The sequence below is a fragment of the Triticum aestivum genome, chromosome 4A (assembly GCF_018294505.1).
Source record: "Triticum aestivum cultivar Chinese Spring chromosome 4A, IWGSC CS RefSeq v2.1, whole genome shotgun sequence".
In the NCBI taxonomy this organism is placed as follows: Eukaryota; Viridiplantae; Streptophyta; class Magnoliopsida; order Poales; family Poaceae; genus Triticum; species Triticum aestivum.
The window spans coordinates 455,523,650-455,547,225 of NC_057803.1; the positions used below are offsets into that span (position 1 = coordinate 455,523,650).

Genomic DNA, 23,576 nt, shown 5'->3' on the forward strand with positions numbered 1-23,576 from the left:
CGACGGGGTCTTTGTTTTTTATTTCTCTCTTTTTTATTTTTTTTCTTGGTTTGTGTGCATGTTTATTGTCTTTGTTGACCCAGAGGCTGGGTGTAATTGATATCTTCATGATATTAGTATATCCCCTTTGTCGAAAAAGATAACAGTCAGGGTCCTATAATGTTATTGTGTTCATTGCAGCATGGATTCACCACTATCGACGACGTGCATATCTGAAAGTACTCGCCGAGCAAGGGCACCGGAGCTCGTCCCGACAGCGGAGCTTGAGCTGAGAGCCTGAGATCCATGGCACCTAGTAGCTTCTAACAGAGATAAGACATGACCGCATCAATTCCAAGTACGGGGGGTTTGTTGGGGAGCTCGACGTTAGCTCTGCCGGCTGGCGGACGCAGATCTTCGATGAATCCGGACGCCCAAGGGACGGGGCGACACAAATGCAGCTGCCTCTCTCGATAGTTGGCGGGGGAAGGACACAGACATGGCAACAAGATGCAACCATTTTTGCATGTTTGTTCTGCGGGACCCCAAACATATCAGACTGTACAGGGTCGCTAGATCCTGGCTGAGACACGATCGAACGATTTTTTAGGCCAGTTGGTCGGCCTTTCCGAAATGCGGCTGCTAGGAATCAACTGATTGATTTCCTCGAGAAATCAGTCAGGCCCTGAGCCGTTGAATCCGTCCCTTGCAAGCCGCTGGATTGGTCAACGTCGCAACTTGCACCACAACAGCAGCACCCCCATCGGCAGACCGACCGTCACACTGCAGCTCTGCCACCCACCGGCGTGTTGCACCGCAGCTCCGTCGCCCGCATGGAACACCACACCGTTGCGCTGCAGCAATGGCACCACCGGCGTGTTACACTGCAGCTCCGCCGCTGATGCGTAGCACCATGCCTATTGCACTGCAGCTCCCCACGCCTCACCGACGTGTTGTGCTGCAGCTCTGCCACTCCCATCGGGTTGCAGAAACGGTACCTATTGCGACAACCCCCTTACAGCACTGGCCACGGTTGCGGCGCCGCTATGCTGTGTGGTTGCAACACCTTTTGCAGGTTGCGACGAGCTTTGCGGTTGCAAACGTCCGTGACATGAGCCTCATCAGGATGCTGGCAAGCGTCAGACCTGGCTTACGCCCGTGATCGATTAGTCAGTTGACCTAAGGACTTTTCCTTTCCAAAATCAATTACTGCTGATAAAGTAAAAAAAACCTTAATCACCGATGATTCACTAAAATGTGGTTGAGGCAAAGCTAGGGGTATAAAGGGAAAATCAAGTGAAGTGAGGGTACGAAAGGTATTTCATTTGGGATATGGGGTAGTATTTCACATCCTAGGGTTGCACATGGCCGAGCCAAATCCCCTCACCACACCCTATATCCATCTCCTGTCACCACCAAGTGGTTAGCTTGGTAAGCTATCAACAAAAATTTAAAATCTATCTCCTGTCACCAGTTTTCCTTTGGCGATCAACTGGAAGTAGAAATAAGCTTAAGATAGGATTGCATATCCAGATTCAAATATCAACTACCTATTTGACCCGTGGATGAAACAATGTCACAAAATTAACATTGGCAAAAAAAATTCATCCGATTGACCCTTTTGTGTAGTGCCCGGCAGTTCGGCGCCACACTATATTGTGCAGGCGCTGGACGTCTGGCTAGCGTCGCACCCTAGGCTCGTGTAGCGCCTAGACGCTAGGTGCTACACTGTATGGTGTAGCACCTAGCTCTCAGGAGTTGTACACTGACTTAGCAATTTTCAGACAGCTGGGGTGCGATGTTGTCCAGGCGTGTAGCTCTTGTCAGTCAGACGTTGCACGGTATAGTTTGACGCCTAACTGTTGGACGCTACACAAAAGAGTCAGAACAGTGATTTTGGCCCCCACTGCCCATGAATGACCCGGCCTACCAAACAAGGTACATCTATTCGGATAAGGATGTGCATGCAAGTTGTAGTGGGTTGTTAGATGAACTAGTTGAATGTCGTATGTTGCAACGGAATAAAAAGTTATGTATAAAGACGTATAATCACAAGATTGCTAACTTTCATTATGCGATGTAGTGATAAAAAAATTCCAAGATGGCTCCTCAGGGTTGGACTTAGTCTTGGGAACTGTCTTATCACATGCGTATGCCCCATGCTCCACCAAGAAAATGTATGCACCACCCCAACATAGCTCACACGTCTTTGCCTCTATACCTATCTATTATATGTCAAATATTTATTTTTCTAAAAAGTTTCTTGCAAAACTAACATCTATTATTAGGAACTTTTGGTGGATAGGTGTTAGAGAAGATCCATCTACAAAAGTTTTATGTCTAAGAGCTTGGACTGATATATGTATATTGGAAAAAAGGAAGGTGGCTTAGGTGTCAGAAATCTACAGGCTATCAATCAAAGTCTTATTGTCAGCTGCTTGGAGATTAGCAAAGGAACCTCACAGTTACCTCTTTCTTATCCTCAAGGCCAAATACCACAATGACACATCAATTTGGAGAGCAAAACATAATGTTCCAAAATCAGCCTTCTAGACTCTATTCTTAAGGTAAGACCTCTTCTTATTTCTGCCTCCTTTTATCAATTGGTAGATGGAAGTAGTTCTATATGGAGTACTCCCTGGTTTTCTCAGTGGCAAACTATTTATGACAGTCTTATAATCCACCAACCACCTTACTCTTATCCAGTTGTTGTTAGTGATCTTTGGCTTCCTAATCAGAAAAGTTGGAACATCAATCTTGTCAATGCTCTGTTTCATCCTCATACTGCACAAGCAATACTACAAACTCCTATTGTTAACATTGTTGGAGAGGACGTGTTAGTTTGGAAGCTAACCCCTGCAGGTGACCACTTTTCGAAAAGTGCCTACAAGCACTGCTTCAATAATCTACCACTACCAGCAAACCAGCGGTCAAAATCTGTTCCACCGCAGATTGCAAATCTTCCCAATCAGGTTTGGAAAGACAAACGCATGGAGCCAAGAGTTCAAACTTTCGCATGGAGACTTCTTCGCCGAGCACTTCCAACGGGTAAACGTGCAAGTAAGTTCTGCAGACATATTAGTGAAAATTGTACTGGATGTGGCAACCACGAAGATAAAATGCACATGCTTTTTCTATGCCCTTTCTCAAAGGCTACTTGGTTTTCCTCTCCCTGGTATATTAGAACAGAAGTTTTGGCTGAACATAATCATTCCATTCCACAAATGCTTAAGGTTTTACTGGATTCTACTCATCCCCATATCAGTGTAACTAGTGTATACACTTTCTTATGGTGTCTATGTAAAGCACGAAATGATGTCTAGTTTGGTAGAAAGTTTTGTAAACCATCACAGGTATATACCTAGTGGCAAATGTGATCCTACAAGGCCCAAAACTAGAAGATGAGATGGCAGGAACTGTTGTTGTACAACCACACAAGAACCATCTTTAGTTGGAGGACAAGGAATTTTCTGTGATGCGGCCTGGACAAACGAGGCCAATATACAACAATCGCCAGCAGGTATCGGTGTCATCATCCAACTTGGAGAAAAATGGTCATTGTCAAGAACTGCAGGTTTCAGCTGTGTCTCCTTGATACGATCCTAAGTAGCTAGCACTCAATTTACTCTCAAATGGTACAAGATCTAGGATACATGTAATTTGGTAGCAGCAAGAAGGGGATTGGGGATGAGAGCCAGGAGATGGAAGGAGATTCACGCCCAACGACGGCCGGTTCAGGTGTCTGTTCTTTGATCCCCTTTCGCTGATGTGATGTGCTTCTCTATATATCAGGTCTTGCCTCCTCGGGTTGGGCCTTGTATCCCGCTTGGGCCTCGTGGCCCGGCCTTGAGCCTCTTTGGTTGGGGTTGATGGAGTAGTTCCCGTGACACTCCTCCGGTGTCATCCGCTCTCCAAGCCAAAGCGTACAAGCTTCTATTGGCTACAATGTTAGCAGATACTCTCCGCATCCCGGAACCATGGTACTACACGGATTGCTCCGTACTCGCATGGGCAGCAGCGGCGAGTTCCATCTTTCAAGTCACAAGTCACAAGTCACTGGAACATAAGGCCCATTCTTGCTTCTATACAGGTGTCACCATCTTTTATCCACACCAGAGTAGCACACATCAACATGTGTTTTAATGTCAAAGCACATCATCAAGCTAAGTTAGCGATCAACATTAAAAATAGGCGTCTAGCTTTTCGTTGTCTCTCTTCAGATGTAGGACCTTGTATTGCGAGAGATGTCCTCCCCATGTCAAGTGTGAGACCTTTCACACTACTCTCTGTAAAATGTTGCTAATGGAATAAAGTCTTTTGCTCTTCAAAAAAAACACAGCTTACACTCTCTTTATAAGGGCCTTTTTCCCCTCTGTGCTCTGACAACGTGAGATTTCAAGTACCCAGTCGATGATGTCTTTGTCAATCGCTAAAGCCCATTGGGTACCCAAGGAGCTACTAAATGGTATTCAAGCACACATTTGTTGGTTTTGAGATAGCTAACCAGACATACCATCCGATTCATTCAAGTAAAGATTAATGTGATACCTAAGGAAAATATTTCACAAGTGCATATGTCATGTCAACTTAAAAGTTATGTGCCACTCCAATTCATATAGCGTTTTAAATGTCAATATGAATATTTATCCTAATTTTTGATACAAATAAGACTTGGAGGCTTAGCCTGTCTATCTAAGATATGGGTTAACTGTTACCATGGATAGAAAAATCCATCACGACATCATAGCCTATTGTTGCCATCACGGTGATAGCAAGAATACATGCATCATGTTCATCATTGAGACAACAGAAGGATCAATTGATCATCGATGATGCTAACAATGAAATAAAGTTGGCTTGGATTAATTTTATAACCCGAGGTTAAGGTTGTGATAGGGAGGCCGCAGCGGGAGTCTTAAAGGGTCAGTTTGCAGATGCAGAAACCACACCACTAGAAGCTCTCTTCACCGTCAAGTCAACCAGAGGCCGGCAAGAAAGACCCTCTCTTCCTAACTTGTGGCTGGGACGTGGAGGCAGGCGAGCAACACCCTGGCTCGTTGTACACAGCGTCCTCCGACGCCGCACACCGCTCCAGGAATACCACCACCATCGTGTTCGTCCATGATAGAAATAAACAAGCATCTTACATAGATTAAATTTACTGGCTGAAAAATAAATCAAGAAAGCTATCATTAACCAACTGTTGGGAGTTTTGTCTAAGAATGGAACACCTTGAATGCAAGAAAGGTTAATCCAGTAACTTGAAAATCGTGAAAAGCTATGAGAATCTGATAAAAGATGTCTGGTCAATTTGGCAGTGAAACGATGCATATGGGATTGTTTGATAAGGTCAAAATATAAGGTCTTTTGTACCTTTTTCTGTAGGTTCAGTGCCAGCTCTGTTCTATGAAGTATCAATACCTGGACACTAAATATGAACTGCTAAATTTGTGCAACTAACAATATAAGCATGTGTGTGAGCTGCCTAAAAGAAACATACATACATGCTGCTAATTTAACTAAGGAACACATTTTACGTTGAATGCAACAAAACTTCACTTGAGTAAAAATCTTGGCATCCATCCCTACATGTATATTTGCAGGTGCATTGATGATCCAAACGTTTAAAAATCTAATCGCCATTTATTTCCAAAAAGTACTTTCTGGATAGTACACACAGTGACACAGAGTAGTTCAGAGTTCATACTTCATAACATTCAATTTCACTAATGTAATGTAATCGAGAATTGACAAGATTATCAAGCGACTGACGAATCAAGATCTTGTAATGTTACCTCATTGAATCGTATGATATTACTATTAGGTTGCTAATGACTTGCTGGAGCTGACACTCCCTCTGCACATTCTCATCAATCTGCGCGCACACAAACAAATCCCAAAAGTTATCCATCCAGGCTCCAGCAGCAAAAAACCCAGCGACATGATGTATTCCACGAGCTCTCCACTGTCTCACCGTTGCCTGGCTGGGAGGACTCGAAGGCAGAAGACAACGGGGGTAGATCGCGGGAGCCGGGAGGGAGATGTGTGTGCGTATGTTTCAGGGGCTTGGTTTTGCGATTGGTTGAGCGGCCGTTGGGGATTGCAGAGGGGAGACGTGTGTGCGTGGGTGGAGGCTCTTTTTCTGTTTCTTTCCCTATAAACCGGAGATGGAATGGGGATGTACAGTAAAGAAAATCTGCAGGAGGGGAACGAGGGAGTTGAAGTAACCATTACGATGACAGTAGACTCCCGTTTAATAGTAGAGATAACTGAAGAAAAAGGCATGTTTATGTGTGCGGGAGATTGAAGAAGCACTTCAACACTACTAACTTCATGTCAAAAAAATGATTGTAAAAAAAAAACTCCATGTTTGCGGGAGGGGAATGAGGGAGTTGAAGCAACCATTACAATGATAGCAGAATCCCATGTAATAGTAGAGATAACTAAAGACAAATGCATGTTTATGTGTGCAGGAGATTAAAGAAGCACTTCAACACTACTAACTCCATGTAAAAAAATGATCGTAAAAAGAACTCCATGCCTGTGAGCATCAATAGAAGCTGCTTGTTACGAGTGCAGCTTTAACATGGTTTAGTTAAAGGGAGCAACACCACGTTAAGCACTGACGAACTACCCACTGCATTAACAAGTGTGGGGTGTTTGGTTGATCAATACCATCATATCCATAGGATCAAATGTGTTGTATATTTCACAGGGTTGAGAATTCCCTAAGAAAACAAAAACATACGTACTGTACAAGAAATCATGTGGACATATATTGCTTCTCCACAAGGATTTAGATGTCACTATCATCTAAATAATTATCTGCACATGGACCGCTTGGGGGAAATAAATAACAGTAGGGTTGCTCATTGCTAAGCAAGCAAACATACCCAAGCTTGGCGTAGCCCATGAAGTAGAAGAACCTAGAGACTAGAAACTTACAACAGCGGGGAAAAAGACACAACAATAGAATACCTAACCCTATCGAGCAAATAACCAAATCCTTAATGGATTAGCAACGAATAATCTTACTAGTTAAAGGTGCATCATGAAAATTCTTTCTTCCCATGTGTTTATGTGGGGCATGTTCAGAAAAGTTGGGAGAGGGAGACAAAACTCCTGACATACCTTTCTACTCTACTTTAGCACCTTCAAGAGCCTGATTGCACCACTAGCAGCCATTATAAAGCACCTTCTCGGTTGATTATTGCTTGTAAGTGGCGAGATTCTCCGGACTGGACCAAGTTTATCATTTGGAGTTTGAGTAGATCCATTGACTATTGAGTTACTCAGTGATAGACCTGAGCTTGCATAGGCTGGATACACCTTCAAAGGAACCCGATCTTGTAACACTGATCTCCAGTATGGGAAGAAACTTCTCTTTGTATATGTGGGATCCCATCCTCCGCCTGCTTTCTTTCTCACAGCCTGTCACATAGTTCATTAGAGGTACATCATAAAAAATAAATAGAAACATCCATACTTCCAGCCAGCACCTCTCGCTTGAGTACTCCCTCTGTAATACTCCCTCTGTAAACTAATATAAGAGCATTTAGATCACTAAAATAGTGATCTAAACACTCTTATATTAGTTTACGGAGGGAGTATTATGTTGACCAATACACAACATTGGTGTTTCATTAGATATGAATGATGTTACTGCAGTGTAGTAATTAAGTAGCATGCTTAAGCAACATAACAAGCTGTTGAACCAGCACAATGCATGGCACAAACTCGCAACTGAAGCATGCTTTGTTACTGCCTCCAACAATCATATTACACTGCATCTTCTTCTATCAGAATCTTTTCTCACAGGCACCAAATAAATTTCAGATGCAACAGATCTGGAAATAACAATAATGTGCGTGCAAGCCCCCTTGGTGAAGTCCCAATGTTGATGTTACTTGGAACCTACACATTTCAGCTATTTTATTAAGCTAATTAAGACTACTTTTTATTGCATTTACCCCCTATTCTTTGGTAAAAAAACTAATGGGAAACACATTAGGATGCAGAGATGAATAGTTGGAATGTCGTGCCATTGCAATAGGTGATGTGTATTTGGAGCCAACTCAAAGCTAGAATTTAGTTCTATACATGTACTCCTAGTTTCTATACATGTGTGTGAAAACACACTAGGTATTCTAGGCCGGAATTTAGATGTTTTGTAGCTCATTTAATAAGGCAATAGAAGCAGCTTAAACCTGTCCAGGTTCAGTAGCCAAAGTACATTAGAACACGAATGCTTGTACTCTATGAATATGGCTGAATTCGCTACTACAAAGCTGCCCAGCTTTGCAGCACCAAAACCATCACTTTGTGCTCTAGTTAATAACCCATTTGTGTAGGCAAAGCTGCTTGGTACTGCTAAACCAAAATCAGTATTAACGTATAATGGGTTACCTGTGTTTGTTTGGTGTGCTGCCGTGCCGTAAGGGAGAGACTGTCAATTCCAACAGTTGTGACCTGAGCTCAAGATTAGGGAAAGATGAGCACAGTCAGAAATCAAGAAAACGCGGCTAATGAAGATTCTATTATGTATCTGACAGTGTTCATGGGATTTGTCGATTTAGGAAATTTTAACTTCTTTACATATTCTTAAAGAAGTTGATGTAAAGTAAAATAAAAAGAACAAGGAAAGGGATATTCTTATAGCTTTGTTTATTTTTGCTGCCACAGTATCATTCGTTGCTGAACACCATCAGTCTATCCAAAACAAGATCAACCCCAGTTTTGATTATCTTTACCTTCTCCTCTGCAGCATCCAGATTGGCCGATTCCATAACTTCCATGTTTGCATCTGTAAGCCCTATTATACATTTTAAAAAGAAGGGGAGAGATTAAGACTCAGTTTGTTACATGTAAAAATAATCACTTGAGCCCGACACACCTTTGCATGACTCTCCGTTTGACTTTCTGCAGTCATAAGGCTGGCTTCAAGAAGTGGAAGACAAAATAAAATAATCAGCAAAATAACCATTTATTCACATAGTAAATTATTGTGTGAAGCAATACACAGAGTATTACAGGTTTACAGCGTCCATGGGATCTCCAGTGGGGCAAAATCCATACTCCTTGAGGATAGATGAAACGTGTTGAAAGACCTCCACATTGGGCACCTACATGACATACAAGCTGCTGTATAAGGCAATACATCACTAACATAGATCTACTGTATATACAATGTAGCGACTATATAACCAATTGTAAGCAGCGAGATGATGGAAAGAATTGTTTGGAGGAGAAAACTGCAATTGTGCAATATGAGTTGGATGGCAATAAGTGTGCAGAAAGAGATATCGCATTCAATTCACTAGGTTTTATGAACTACATACATAATATACATATTCAGATTCATCTAGATTAATGTATATTATTTAGCTTAAAGCATAATCTGTTTGCTTCCACAAGTTCTGTGTATTTAACTGCTCCCTCGTCCCAAAATTCTTGTCTTAGATTTGTCTAAATATGGATGTATCAAGTCACGTTTTAGTATTAGATACATCCGTATCTAGGCTAATCTAAGACAAGAATTTTGGGACGGAGGGAGTACATGTTATGATCTAGGCGCTTCAAATGTAAGAGTCAAGAACTGCATCGCCCTTCGGTATATTTAACTACACATCACAGTTATTCAAATTCCAACTATTTCAAATCACTTTAATTGTTTTGTTTTGGTTTCCCAAAGAGAAAGGTGTCAATTTCTTCAGGCTATATGATACAAATGAAGTTCAGACAAACTTAAAGAGGTTAGTCATAAATTGCATACACCATAAGAATATGGAATTGTTTGTTGAACTACATTGAACTGTCCTCCGGGGCCACAGACAAGTTACTGTAATGAGCTCCAACTCCCTGTTTCTTGGAGGACCTGGAGTTTGTAGGCTAAATAAAGTACCTTAAGCATAAATTTTCAGTCTAACATGAATAAAGAAGGCTCATGTCAACGACCTTAATATACCCCAGCTCCAGCACCTAGAATTTTTGGAGCTGGGAATCATGCCACACAACTGCCACCATAAGAATATGAAAATGCTCATTTCTACCAATTCATCTGACATGCGTCCAGAAAATAAACAAAGAGAAATAACACAAGCACATGTTCTGTATCCATGCACCATGCAACAACATTAACCAAACACTTGATGTTGATATGGCTGCTAAAATGATACAAGGCAGTGACAAAACCAGAAAATAGACATAAGTGAAGCCAAGAAAATATACTATGCTCATGTCAGATAATATTAATATGGAAATCGAGTGTTTCTGTCACCAATGTTTTCACTATTTATGCATGCATTAAGTATTCATTGTAAGATTCGCACTTCCATGACAAAAATGCATATGGTACTGGAAAAGGAACTAACATGCTCCTCCAATTGTAGTGTATGAATTCAATGCAGAAATCATCAATAATTGTATCTATCATGAACTCGTATAGCAATCTCATTTGCAATATAATAATATCAAGCACTGTCTTAGAAGATAAAGCACAAAAGCTGTTCTTACAGTTTGTTTGTCTGTTTTATGGTGAAGATTAAAGGAAAGAAGTAGCCAAACAGGGGATTTGATGTGGATGAGTATATGGATAACTAATAACAGGCTGGTTTGTTACTAATACTTTTGACATAGAACATTTCATAAAAATAACTATGACAATGGCTTTACTCCTATCAGTTGTTTTCTCTTGTTTCATTATCCCTGCCATCACTTTTCCCGAGTGTTTATAAATAAGAGGGGTTTGAATCTCATTGCATTATATCATAGGCTAAACATTAGAGCAAGACTCAGCTATTCAAGCAACAAACCGATGTGAAGTGGATGGAAACTTTCTGAATCTAAGTAGCATATTGGGTTTGAGATTTTTTTCAATTAACAAGAACATAATTTAGTGATAAAAATATTAGAGAAAATGTTAAATTGATATATAGCATCGAGCAAGAGAAAAGAAATACGCTTCTTGAAAAAATATTCACAAACTAAAGCATTCTCACACATAGTATCAGAATGTGCTTCCACGAAAAGAAAGACTAGGGCATGTATTTTTTTTAAACAACATAACTGACAATAGTAAAAATACAACTATTAAGTAAAAGGCATCTGAGTCACTGCAGCCGCAATATACAAAAATGCTTACCTCAGAATGTGCTTGAATGTATGCAGACAGATTTTCACCGGCATAGGAAATTACATCAACAAGCAGCCATGCGCAATCAGTAAGTGCCTTCCTTTCCTCCAGAAGCTCCGGTGCCATTCCATGTGAACCTTTCTCCCATCTCAAGGAAAATGAAAGCCTCATTATACAGTTACTGATAAGGTCAAACCCATTTTTCTTACTACTATCATTTATCTTGGAAGAACTGCCCCCACGGATCTGCTCTTGTAGCGACCAGACCTCAAACAGTCTAATCTCTGTGCTCCGGTGTCATTCCTGGATCAGTAATGCTGACACCACACAGTACTCGGAGGATTTATAGCAGAGTAGCAATCACACACTTATTACATCGAGTGTCTCAAAAGAGAACTTATTACAATAAATATGGCTTAAGGCCATCTAATAACGATAACAGCGGAAGGCTTGGAAGATAAGTGAGTCCATCAACTCCAACGGCATCACTGAGTATAGAACCACGACCTAAAAACTCCTTAATCGTCATCTAAAAAGTCTGCAACATTAACGTTGCAGCCCGAGAACGGGTCAGCACATGGAATATGCTGGCAAGGTAACACATAGAGAGTAATGGAATGAAACAACTATACTATATGCATATTTGGCTGGTGGAAAGCTCTATGGTTACAGTTTTTGCGTAAAGCCAATTTTTCCCTACTTCAAAGGAATAAACTTAATTACTATCATGGTGGTTGTTAAACATTGAGAATGGTTGACAGCATTCTCAATCCCAATTAAGCATCATCATTTAACAAACCCAACAAAATTAACTTTAGAGTAACATGTTGAGATTCACATGATAATCCAGGTACTAGATACTCAAGATGTCCATAACCGGGGACACGGCTAACCATGATTAGTTTATTACACTTTGCAGAGGTTTGCGCACTTTTCCCCACAAGACTCGATCGCCTCCGTTGGATTTCTCGCACTACACGGTGTTTGAGAAACGGATGACCGAGACATAGTCTTTCAGAAGCGCTAGCACCTTACGATGGATAGATCGGTACACCTACTTTCCCCTACATCTGCTAGTCTACCCTGTAAGAGTTCGCACGACTTAATCAACTATGCCAGAGCCCATAATGGCTTGTGGCTGCACACGGAAGTTTTTAGTATGAATAATCTCATGATCCCTTTGAGTCTGGGTGGCGGTCCAAAAGAAAAACAGGCAAGTCCTGGAATACCCAGGTGCCTCAATCCACCCAGATGTGTGTTTAGGTTGCCACCTTAGATAAACCATTAATTAACAATCTCACGTCTATCATGGATATCACTCACCCAATCCACGTCTACTAGCATAGCATGGCATAGTAAGCAAACGTAGAAATAACTCCCAAAGGTTTGATAATAAACAGGTAATGGGTACTACCTCATCTACTTCCCATCCCACAATTTAATTAGATCCTAATCATGCAATGTGTGAGGCTTGATCTAATGCAATAAAAGTGGGTTGTAGAAAAGGTATGATCAAAGTGTTACTTGCCTTTTTGATGATCCGCGAAACCTAACGATTCGAAGTAACAGGCGGCGCACTCCGGGTACTCTATCGCAGACAAACAAACAAGCATACAATAAGTACTCATCTAATGCACAGGTAAAACTCAAATAGAAGATCTAACCAGAAGTTCAACTTAAGAATCCTGGTTTGCAAAAAGAATCAAATCGAACGAAGCAAAAGAAATCAAACGGCGAAAGAAATCAACTTCGTTCTAGTAATCTGGATCTAAGTCAAATTTTACAGTAGCAAAAACTTGTTTAAGTTGATTATTCGGAAAGAGGGTTTCGAGACGAAACTCCAGGCGCTTGAATCGCCTGATTTCGATAAACGAGCGAAAAGTTATACTAAAACGAAAATCGGATCAGAAATCGCGATCAGAAAATAACCGCGGAAAATCCGACGAAAAAGAAAAACGACGAACAGATTAATCATTAATTAACCTAATCCAAAAATAATTAAAATAATAAAATAATATTAAAATAATAAAAAAATCGAAAATAAAACCGACGAAATATATATATATATATTTCAAAAAAAATCGGCACGGAAGTCGAGGCGGCGGCGAATCTCGGGCGGCGTGCAACTCCGGCGAGTCGGCGGCGGGTCCGGCGGCGGGCTAGGGTTTCGGGCGTGGGCGCGGTTATGGGCTGGGGCGCCGGGTGCCTCGCTATTTAAAGGCGCCCCCGGGCGGAGTCCCGCTCGGGTACGGCCCATAGTCGGTTTCGTTTTTTTTATAATTATGCTCGGAAGAAAAATAAAAAGAAATACTAAACGGACTTCAAAAATCATGAAATAAATTTTCCCTGGTTTTTAAAATCAAGCCCGATAAAGTGAACATTTATTTGGGCCCAAAATACAACTTTGAAAAACGCGTATTTTTCCTAAATTCAATTAAAAATACCGAAAAACTCCGAAATAAATCTTATTTGATTTTTTATTAAATCCTCAATATTTCTATATTTTGAGAAAGTCATTTTATTCCCTCTCTCATATTTTTGTAATAGAAATAATTGATGATAAAATAAATAAAATCAAATGATCCTGGTTACAAAATTTGAGAAAACTCAAATATGTAAATAACGAAATCCCCAACTCTCTCCGTGGGTCCTTGAGTTGCTTAGGATTTTCTAGGATCAAAACCAAAAGCAAAATAAAATATGATATGCACGATGATCTAATGTATAACATTCCAAATTAAAAATTTGGGATGTTACAAACATACCCCCCTTAAGATGAATCTCGCCCTCGAGATTCGGGTTGGCTAGAAAATAGGTGAGGTGGTCCTTGAGCAAATCTTCCTCTCGCTCCCAGGTGGCTTCGTCCTCCGTGTGGTGGCTGCACTAAACTTTGCAAAACTTGATAACCTTGCTGCGAGTGACTCGGTTGGCAAACTCGAGAATCTTGACTGGTTTCTCCTCATAGGTCAAATTGTTATCCAACTGAATTGCTTCCAATGGCACTGTGTCTCTCAAAGGTATGTCAGCCATCTCCGCGTGACACTTCTTCAACTGAGAAACGTGGAACACATCATGAACTCCTGTCAATCCTTCTGGCAATTCCAACTTGTAGGCTACTTCTCCCATACGCTCCAAAACTCGATATGGCCCTACAAATCGTGGCGCTAACTTCCCCTTAACTCCAAAGCGCTTAATCCCTCGAAGTGGGGATACTCGAAGATAAGCTCTGTCTCCGACTTCGTAAACTGTCTCCTTGCGTTTAGAATCTGCGTAGCTCTTCTGCCTGGACTGGGCTACCTTGAGCCTATCGCGAATCAACTTCACCTTATGTTCAAACTCTTTAATCAGATCTGGTCCAAACAACTGGCGGTCTCCAACTTCGTCCCATGACAACGGTGTCCTGCACCTCCTTCCGTACAAAGCTTCGAAAGGGGCCATCTTCAAACTGGTCTGATAGCTATTATTGTAAGTGAACTCTGCATATGTCAAATTATCATCCCAACTAGATCCATAATCTAGCGCACAAGCTCTCAGCATATCCTCCAAAATCTGATTGACTCTCTTGGTCTGTCCATCTGTCTGCGGATGAAAAGCTATACTAAATTCTAGCCTAGTACCCAAAGTCTCATGCAACTGCTTCCAGAACTTTGAGGTAAACTGGGTTCCTCTATCTGATACGATGCTCCTCAGAACTCCATGCAGACATACGATTCTTGTCATGTATATCTTTGCCAACTTAGCACTGGTGTAAGTGGTCTTTACTGGGATGAAATGAGCTACCTTCGTCAATCGATCAACTACAACCCAAATCGAGTCATAGCTTGAACGAGTCCTTGGTAATCCCGTGATAAAATCCATGCCTAGCTTATCCCACTTCCATTCGGGTATCGGCAATGGTTGCAACAATCCTGCTGGCTTCTGATGCTCTGCCTTTACTCTCTGACATACGTCACAAACTGCTACATACTCCGTAATATCCTTCTTCATTCCGGTCCACCAGAAAATATCCTTCAAATCCAAATACATCTTGGTATTTCCTGGGTGAATCGAATACGGTGAATCATCTGCCTCTTGCAGAATCAACTTTCTGATCTCCGGGTCATTGGGTACATAAACACGGTCTTCAAACCATAGGGTGTCGTGCTCATCCTCACGAAATCCTTTAGCTTTTCCTTGGCTCATTTTCTCTTTTATAGAAGCAATCTCCTTGTCAGATTTCTGAGCCTCTCTGATTTTATCCATCAATGTTGACTGAATCTCCAATGCTGCCACATAGCCTCTCGGAACTATCTCCAAACATAGCTCACGAAGATCCTCGACTAACTCCTTTGGTATTTCTCCCGTCATTAGTGTATTGACATGACTCTTACGGCTCAATGCGTCAGCTACTACATTAGCTTTTCTGGGATGGTAATGCAATCTCATATCATAATCCTTGATGAGCTCCAAGCATCTCCTTTGTCTGAGGTTCAACTCCTTCTGCGTGAAAATGTACTTCAAACTCTTGTGATCCGTGTACACCTCACAATGATTTCCAATGTGGAAATGTCTCCACGTCTTCAATGCATGCACTACGGCTGCTAACTCCAAATCATGTGTGGCATAATTCAATTTGTGAGGCTTCAGTTGTCGTGAAGCATACGAAACAACTCTTCCCTCCTGCATAAGCACTGCTCCAAGTCCTCGATGTGAAGCGTCGCAATACCCCTCATAATCCTTGGTTTGATCTGGCAAAATCAACACTGGTGAGGTAACCAAACGTTTCTTCAATTCCTGGAAACTAGCCTCACACTCCTCAGTCCATTTGAACTTAGTATCCTTCTTCAGCAACTCCGTCATAGGCTTCGCAATCTTTGAGAAGTTCTCAATAAACCTCCGGTAGTATCCTGCGAGTCCCAGAAAACTCCGGATCTCTCCAACTGTTGTTGGTGCTTCCCAATTGGTCACAGTGATAACCTTGGTGGGGTCAACTGCTATTCCTTCTCCGGATATAACATGTCCGAGGAATCCAACTTCCTTCAACCAAAACTCACATTTGCTGAACTTGGCATATAACTGATGTTCTCTGAGCTTCTCAAGTACCAATCGCAAATGTTCTTTATGCTCCTCTTCATTCTTTGAGAATACCAGAATATCATCGATGAAAAACACGACGAGATTATCCAAAAACTCCATAAACACTTTGTTCATCATGTTCATAAAATAGGCAGGTGCGTTAGTCAGTCCAAATGACATAACGGTATACTCATACAGTCCATATCTTGTGGCGAATGCTGTCTTAGGTATGTCCTGCTCTCAAATCTTCAACTGACGGTACCCTGATCGCAAATCGATCTTGGAAAACACTTTAGCCCCTTGCAATCGATCAAACTGATCATTGATCATTGGTAGCGGGTACTTGTTTTTGATTGTTACTTCGCTCAATCCTCGATAATCAACAACCATTCTTAACGATCCATCCTTATTCTCCACTAGAAGTACTGGTGATCCCAGAGGCGAAGAACTTGGGCGAATGTAACCTTTATCTAGTAACTCCTTAATCTGCTTCTTAATTCCCACCAAATCTTTTGCGGGCATCCTATATGGTCGCTTCGATATTGGCCCAGTGCCGGGCAAAAGCTCAATCAAAAACTCAATGTCTCTATCCGGTGGCATGCCTGGCAACTCTTCGGGAAATACATTAGGAAAATCCTTTACCACTGGTACTTCCTCTTGCACAACTCCTGATAAGGAATTTACTTGTGTCCTGTTTGGTGCATGTCGGGATACATACTTGATCCTTCTTCCTTCTGGCGTTGTGAGCAAAATTGTCTTACTGGCGCAATCAATGTTTCCTTCATACATCGACAGCCAATCCATACCGAGAATTACATCCAAACCTTGGGATTCCAGAATAATTAAATCCGTTGGGAAAACATGCCTTCCTATACTTAATGGCACTTGAAAACATCCTTGTCCGGCCATGTACTCTGCTCCTGGAGAGCTTACTAGCATAGGTGTTTTAAGAACCCTAGTGGGCAGGCTATACTTTTCCACAAATCCCCTTGATATGTATGAATGCGATGCACTAGTATCAAAAAGAACGAGTGCAGTAAATGACTTAACCAAAAACTTACCTATTACTGCATCGGGCTGAGCTTCAACCTCCTCCACATTAACGTGGTTCACTTGTCCCCTGTTGAAAGGGTTCGGCTTCTTTCCAGAGCTTCCATTGCCGTTTTGGCCTTCAGGACATTCGTTGGCATAATGTCCGGTCTTGGAACACTTGAAACAGGTGACTTGATTCAGATCTCTCTTGGCTGGGGTTGATGGGGTGTTGCGGTTCTGTCCATTGCTTCCTCCATTCCCATTACCATTCTTGGTGCCATTGTGATTGTGCGAGCTACCTACTCCATGGGTATGCTAAAAATGTCCTCCCGGTCTAGGGGTAAAACGTGGCTTCTGCTGAGCTCCTGAATTATACTTTCCTTGTCCATACTTCCTCTTGCGGTTCTCAATTTTCTGCTGCTTCCCTTCAATCATAAGAGCACGATCTACCAACTCCTGGTAGTTGTTGAAGGTGGCTACCATCAACTGCATACTCAACTCATCATTCAGTCCTCCCAGGAATTTCTCCTGCTTAACTGCATCTGTAGCAACGTCATCTGGGGCATAACGTGCTAGCTTACTAAACTCCTCCACATACTGGCCAACTGTCCGTCCTCCTTGGCGCAAGTTACGAAACTCACGCTTCTTCATGGCCATTGCTCCTGCTGAAACATGGGCAGTACGAAAAGCCTGCTGAAACTGGTCCCATGTGACAGTGTCGACTGGGAAGGTGGCTGTGAAATTCTCCCACCATGATGCTGCAGGTCCTTCTAACTGATGTGCGGCAAACTTCACCTTCTCCGCATCTGTGCATCCTGCTGTGGTCAACTCCCTAGCTGTCTTGCGGAGCCAATCATCTGCTACTATCGGCTCGGTGCTACTGGAAAACACCGGCGGATTCAGCCTAAGAAAACGGGCTAAGTGGTCACAGGTGGTGGTGGTGGTGGTGGGTTGTTGTTGTTGTTCCCCTGATTCTGATTCTGAACTAGCAACTGCATCAAGGTGTTCTGCTGCTGGATCAACTGGGTGAGCTCCGGCGGAAAGGCAAATCCGGGGTCACGTCTCGGAGGCATCTAAGGGTTTAGAAAAGATGAGATATAAGAATAGAGGGGGTCTAAAGAGAAAACACTACCCATATGCACATGAGGCAAAAGCAAACAATTCACTTCATTCAATCAAACAAAGGCATACAATCGATCTAGCTATCGCAAAAGTGCTCGGACTACTAAATTTACATGGTGGACTACTACTACTGGTGAGGTGGTCTACTAGAAATATTCTACGGTTGTAGACTCCATGATATCGGCTCCAGCTTCATCAACATAGTCATCATCGCTACTATCTGCTTCCGAGTCGGTGCCGTCGATGATGATGTAGTCTTTCGGGCTAATCTCCTTGGGTTCTTCGTCTTCATCTACTGGTGTCGGGCCTCCCATAAATATTCCAATCTTCTTGATCAGGTCGTCATTCTTCTCCACCAATACTTCAATTTCTTCTTCATAATCTTCACGTGTAGCCTTGAGTTCTTCCTCCAGTTCCTTGATTCTAGTCTTAGCCTTCTTCAGATCTATCATGTCGGCGCACATCTGATTCTCCTGTCGTCGAATGTGCTGGTTTAATTCCTGGATAAAAGCTGCAATTGATCTATCTTTCCTGGTGCTGATCATCTCCCAGTGTTCATCTCGGCGCCCACAAATCTGGTAGATAGTATCCTTGAGATCCTTGCGGTAGACTTCCCCAATGCGTCCCATGGCGATGTGAGCTGCCATACTCTTTCCTAGACTCCAAGTTGGTGCATCAAAAGAAAACTCTATGGGCTCAGTGACTGGCATGAACGTCCTTCCTGGAACTTGAACTTGAATCATCCAGCGCTCTTCTTCAGGTAAAGTGGCGTTGTAGGTTCCCCTGAAGCTTGGTACTCCCATGTTCAGGTATCTAGTGACTTCCTTCAAGTGGCGTCCAAAGGGTGTATCTTCATCTGGTTGTGTGAACTTATTCCTTGCATCCGCCATCCGAAAGAGTAGAAAAGATGAGAAGTCAGAAGAGAAGAGAGTGAGTAGTGATCTAGGTCTTTTAGCTTAGTGGTCGTGTCCTACAGTCAGCGTGTGCTCTGATACCATCTCTGTAGCGACCAGACCTCAAACAGTCTGATCTCTGTGCTCCGGTGTCATCCCTGGATCAGTAATGCTGACACCACACAGTACTCGGAGGATTTATAGCATAGTAGCAATCACACACTTATTACATCGAGTGTCTCAAAAGAGAACTTATTACAATAAATATGGCTTAAGGCCATCTAATAACGATAACAGCGGAAGGCTTGGAAGATAAGTGAGTCCATCAACTCCAACGGCATCACTGAGTATAGAACCACGACCTAAAAACTCCTTAATCGTCGGCTGAAAAGTCTGCAACATTAACGTTGCAGCCTGAGAACGGGTCAGCACATGGAATATGCTGGCAAGGTAACACATAGAGAGTAATGGAATAAAACAACTATACTATATGCATATTTGGCTGGTGGAATGCTCTATGGTTACAGTTTTTGTGTAAAGCCAATTTTTCCCTACTTCAAAGGAATAAATTTAATTACTATCATGGTGGTTGTTAAACATTCAGAATGGTTGACAGCATTCTCAATCCCAATTAAGCATCATCATTTAACAAACCCAACAAAATTAACTTTAGAGTAACATGTTGAGATTCACATGATAATCCAGGTACTAGATACTCAAGATGTCCATAACCGGGGACTCGACTAACCATGATTAGTTTATTACACTTTGCAGAGGTTTGCGCACGTTTCCCCACAAGACTCGATCGCCTCCGTTGGATTTCTCGTACTACACGGTGTTTGAGAAACGGATGACCGAGACACAGTCTTTCAGAAGCGCTAGCACCTTACGATGGATAGACCGGTACACCTACTTTCCCCTACATCTGCTAGTCTACCCTGTAAGAGTTCGCACGACTTAATCAACTATGCCAGAGCCCATAATGTCTTGTGGCTGCACACGGAAGTTTCTAGTATGAATAATCTCATGATCCCTTTAAGACTGGATGGCGGTCCAAAAGAAAAACAGGCAAGTCCTGAAATACCCAGGTGCCTCAATCCACCCAGATGTGTGTTTAGGTTGCCACCTTAGATAAACCATTAATTAACAATCTCACATCTGTCATGGATATCACTCACCCAATCCACGTCTACTAGCATAGCATGGCATAATAAGCAAACGTAGAAATAACTCCCAAAGGTTTGATAATAAACAGGTAATAGGTACTACCTCATTTACTTCCCATCCCACAATTTAATTAGATCCTAATCATGCAATGTGTGAGGATTGATCTAATGCAATAAAAGTGGGTTGTAGAAAAGGTATGATCAAAGTGTTACTTGCCTTGCTGATGATCTGCGAAACCTAACGATTCGAAGTAACAGGCGGCGCACTCCGGGTACTCTATCGCAGACAAACAAACAAGCATACAATAAGTACTCATCTAATGCACAGGTAAAACTCAAATAGAAGATCTAACCAGAAGTTCAACTTAAGAACCCTGGTTTGCAAAAAGAATCAAATCGAACGAAGCAAAAGAAATCAAACGGCGAAAGAAATCAACTTCGTTCTAATAATCTGGATCTAAGTCAAATTTTACAGTAGCAAAAACTTGTTTAAGTTGATTATTCGGAAAGAGGGTTTCGAGACGAAACTCCACGCGCTTGAATCGCCTGATTCCGATAAACGAGCGAAAAGTTACTAAAACGAAAATCGGATCAGAAATCGCGATCAGAAAATAACCGCGGAAAATCCGACGAAAAAGAAAAACGACGAACAGATTAATCGTTAATTAACCTAATCCGAAAATGATTAAAATAATAAAATAATATTAAAATAATAAAAAAATCGAAAATAAAACCGACGAAAAATATATATATATATATATATATATTTTATTTTTATTTTTTTAAAAAATCGGCATGGAAGTCGAGGCGGCGACGAACCTCGGGCGGCGTGCAACTCCGGCGAGTCGGCGGCGGGTCCGGCGGCGGCGGCGGCGGGCTAGGGTTTCGGGCGCGGGCGCGGTTATGGGCTGGGGCGCCGGGTGCCTCGCTATTTAAAGGCTCCCCCGGGCGGAGGCCCGCTCGGGTACGGCCCATAGTCGGTTTCGTTTTTTTTAATAATTACGCTCGGAAGAAAAATAAAAAGAAATACTAAACGGACTCCAAAAATCATGAAATAAGTTTTCCCGGGTTTCTAAAATCAAGACCGATAAATTAAACATTTATTTGGGCCCAAAATACAACTTTGAAAAACGCGTATTTTTCCTAAATTCAATTAAAAATACCGAAAAACTCCGAAATAAATCTTATTTGATTTTTTTATTAAATCCTCAATATTTCTATATTTTGAGAAAGTCATTTTATTCCCTCTCTTATATTTTTGTAATAGAAATAGTTGATGATAAAATAAATAAAATCTAATGATCCTGTTTACAAAATTTGAGAAAACTTAAATATGTAAATAATGAAATCCCCAACTCTCTCTGTGAGTTCTTGAGTTGCTTAGGATTTTCTAGGATCAAAACCAAAAGCAAAATAAAATATGATATGCATGATGATCTAATGTATAACATTCCAAATTGAAAATTTGGGATGTTACAGCTCTTGAGCAGCCAGTAGTAGAACAGCAGACTGGATGATTTTTCCATCCTCAATGTAATTGCAGAGCTCTTGAAGTACATTATTTGTTTTCTCTACAAGTAGTCTAGTTGTGTCCAAGAAGATCTTCTGTAAAACAACAAGGAACAAAAACCTAAGTCCATTTAGCATTCATATGAAGCAAGTAATGTTGAATAATCATTCTATATATCACTGTTTTTCCTCCTATCAAAGTAATTACTAGCAACAGTTTTTGTATATTTTATTGATGAAAATTTATCTTTTACTATAAGAACATACACTGCACATGAAGTAAGAGAAAAAGGATTAACAAATGAAAACTTTACTTTCTTTGACAAGTTGAGATGAAAGAGTGCCCGGTACTTTGTATCACTAATTTCATTATAACCTATCAGGGGTCTATGGTATGACCATAGTTACTCTTTACGTCATGCTGCAAAAGTAGTAATTCGTATTGGGAGGGAAGTGAAACAGACCATTTCAGGTAGACACAGTAGATGAATAAGCTTGTAGACATAATCCAGATGATTCTGGCTGCGAGAAAGATTGTACTCCAGATTGTCCTCTAGATACTTATGCAGACAAGTATTCTCAACTGCGACATGGAGCGGGAGTAGATTCTCAATGACATCATTGCCAACTGTGCGCACATTGGCTGATGCACCATGGCGTAAAAGCAGCTTGATCATGTCAACAGAGAACCTTTCAGCAGCTTCATGGAGCACGAAGTATCCATATTTGTTTATGCAGTTGGGATTGGCGTGCATCCCATAGAGCTCAGGTGCCATGCCCTCCAATACGACTTTTGCACATCGCAGGGCATTGAAACTGACAATGAAGGTTAAGGTTTCTGCGCTGATGGTAAGATAAGATGACATGCCCTGGCCTTCACAGTTCTCAAAAAATCAGAGGAAGCACCGGACACTATCCTTTACAAGGATGTGCTCCAATTTGGCATATATGTCCAAGAAGGCATCACCCACCCACTAGATGAGTCCGTCACAATTGAAAAAGGTGAAAGGCGTCAGTTATCCAACTAAAAACACCACAAAATAAACTGTCTTTTGGTCTATGGAGGTGCTGACAACAATTGAAACAACAAAACCTTGTAACGCAAGCAAGTTGGTGTACGCTGAAGATAAAACCAAACATGAGGCACCAACAAGGAGAGAAGGAAAAGTAAGGGGATCTAAAGCTAGCATGGTTCGGGCATGCGAATCCACATGTTCCTATCCAAGGTTCATATATGACAACAACAAACATATTGTTTCAGTAGACTTAAGTACCCTATAATATTACAGGGTTAAACAAAACAACTAATGTAATGGAATGAGTCATCAATCAAATTATGTAAATGAAGGTAACACAAACCTTGGGAGCAGGGTCTGGGATGATTATGTCATTTGCCATGGACTTGGCGATCTTAATATCCCTTTCTAGCATAAGCTGAAAGAGAGAATGTCAGGAGTCAGCACTGGAAAAGAAAAAATAAGGCGAGAGGAATATCACACAGATGGATAGTTATCATACCTCCTCAACCTTTTCCAAATCAAAATCCTCAGTGATTTCAAAACAAGGGACAGGGGGCTTCGGATAATCATTTCTTACTGTATCATTTCTTACTGTAATTGCTTTATCCTTACCATTAACGTTATATTTGCTCAGGGCAAGTAACTCGCTTTTCGGCGGTGCATCAAATTT

At 41.6% G+C, this 23,576-nt stretch overlaps 1 pseudogene; it reads right to left on the reverse strand.

Annotated features, from left to right (window-relative positions):
* Window positions 1–7,119: 7,119 nt before the first annotated feature.
* LOC123082073 (uncharacterized) lies at window positions 7,120–23,480 on the reverse strand (annotated as a pseudogene).
* Between the last annotated feature and the right edge of the window lie 96 nt (window positions 23,481–23,576).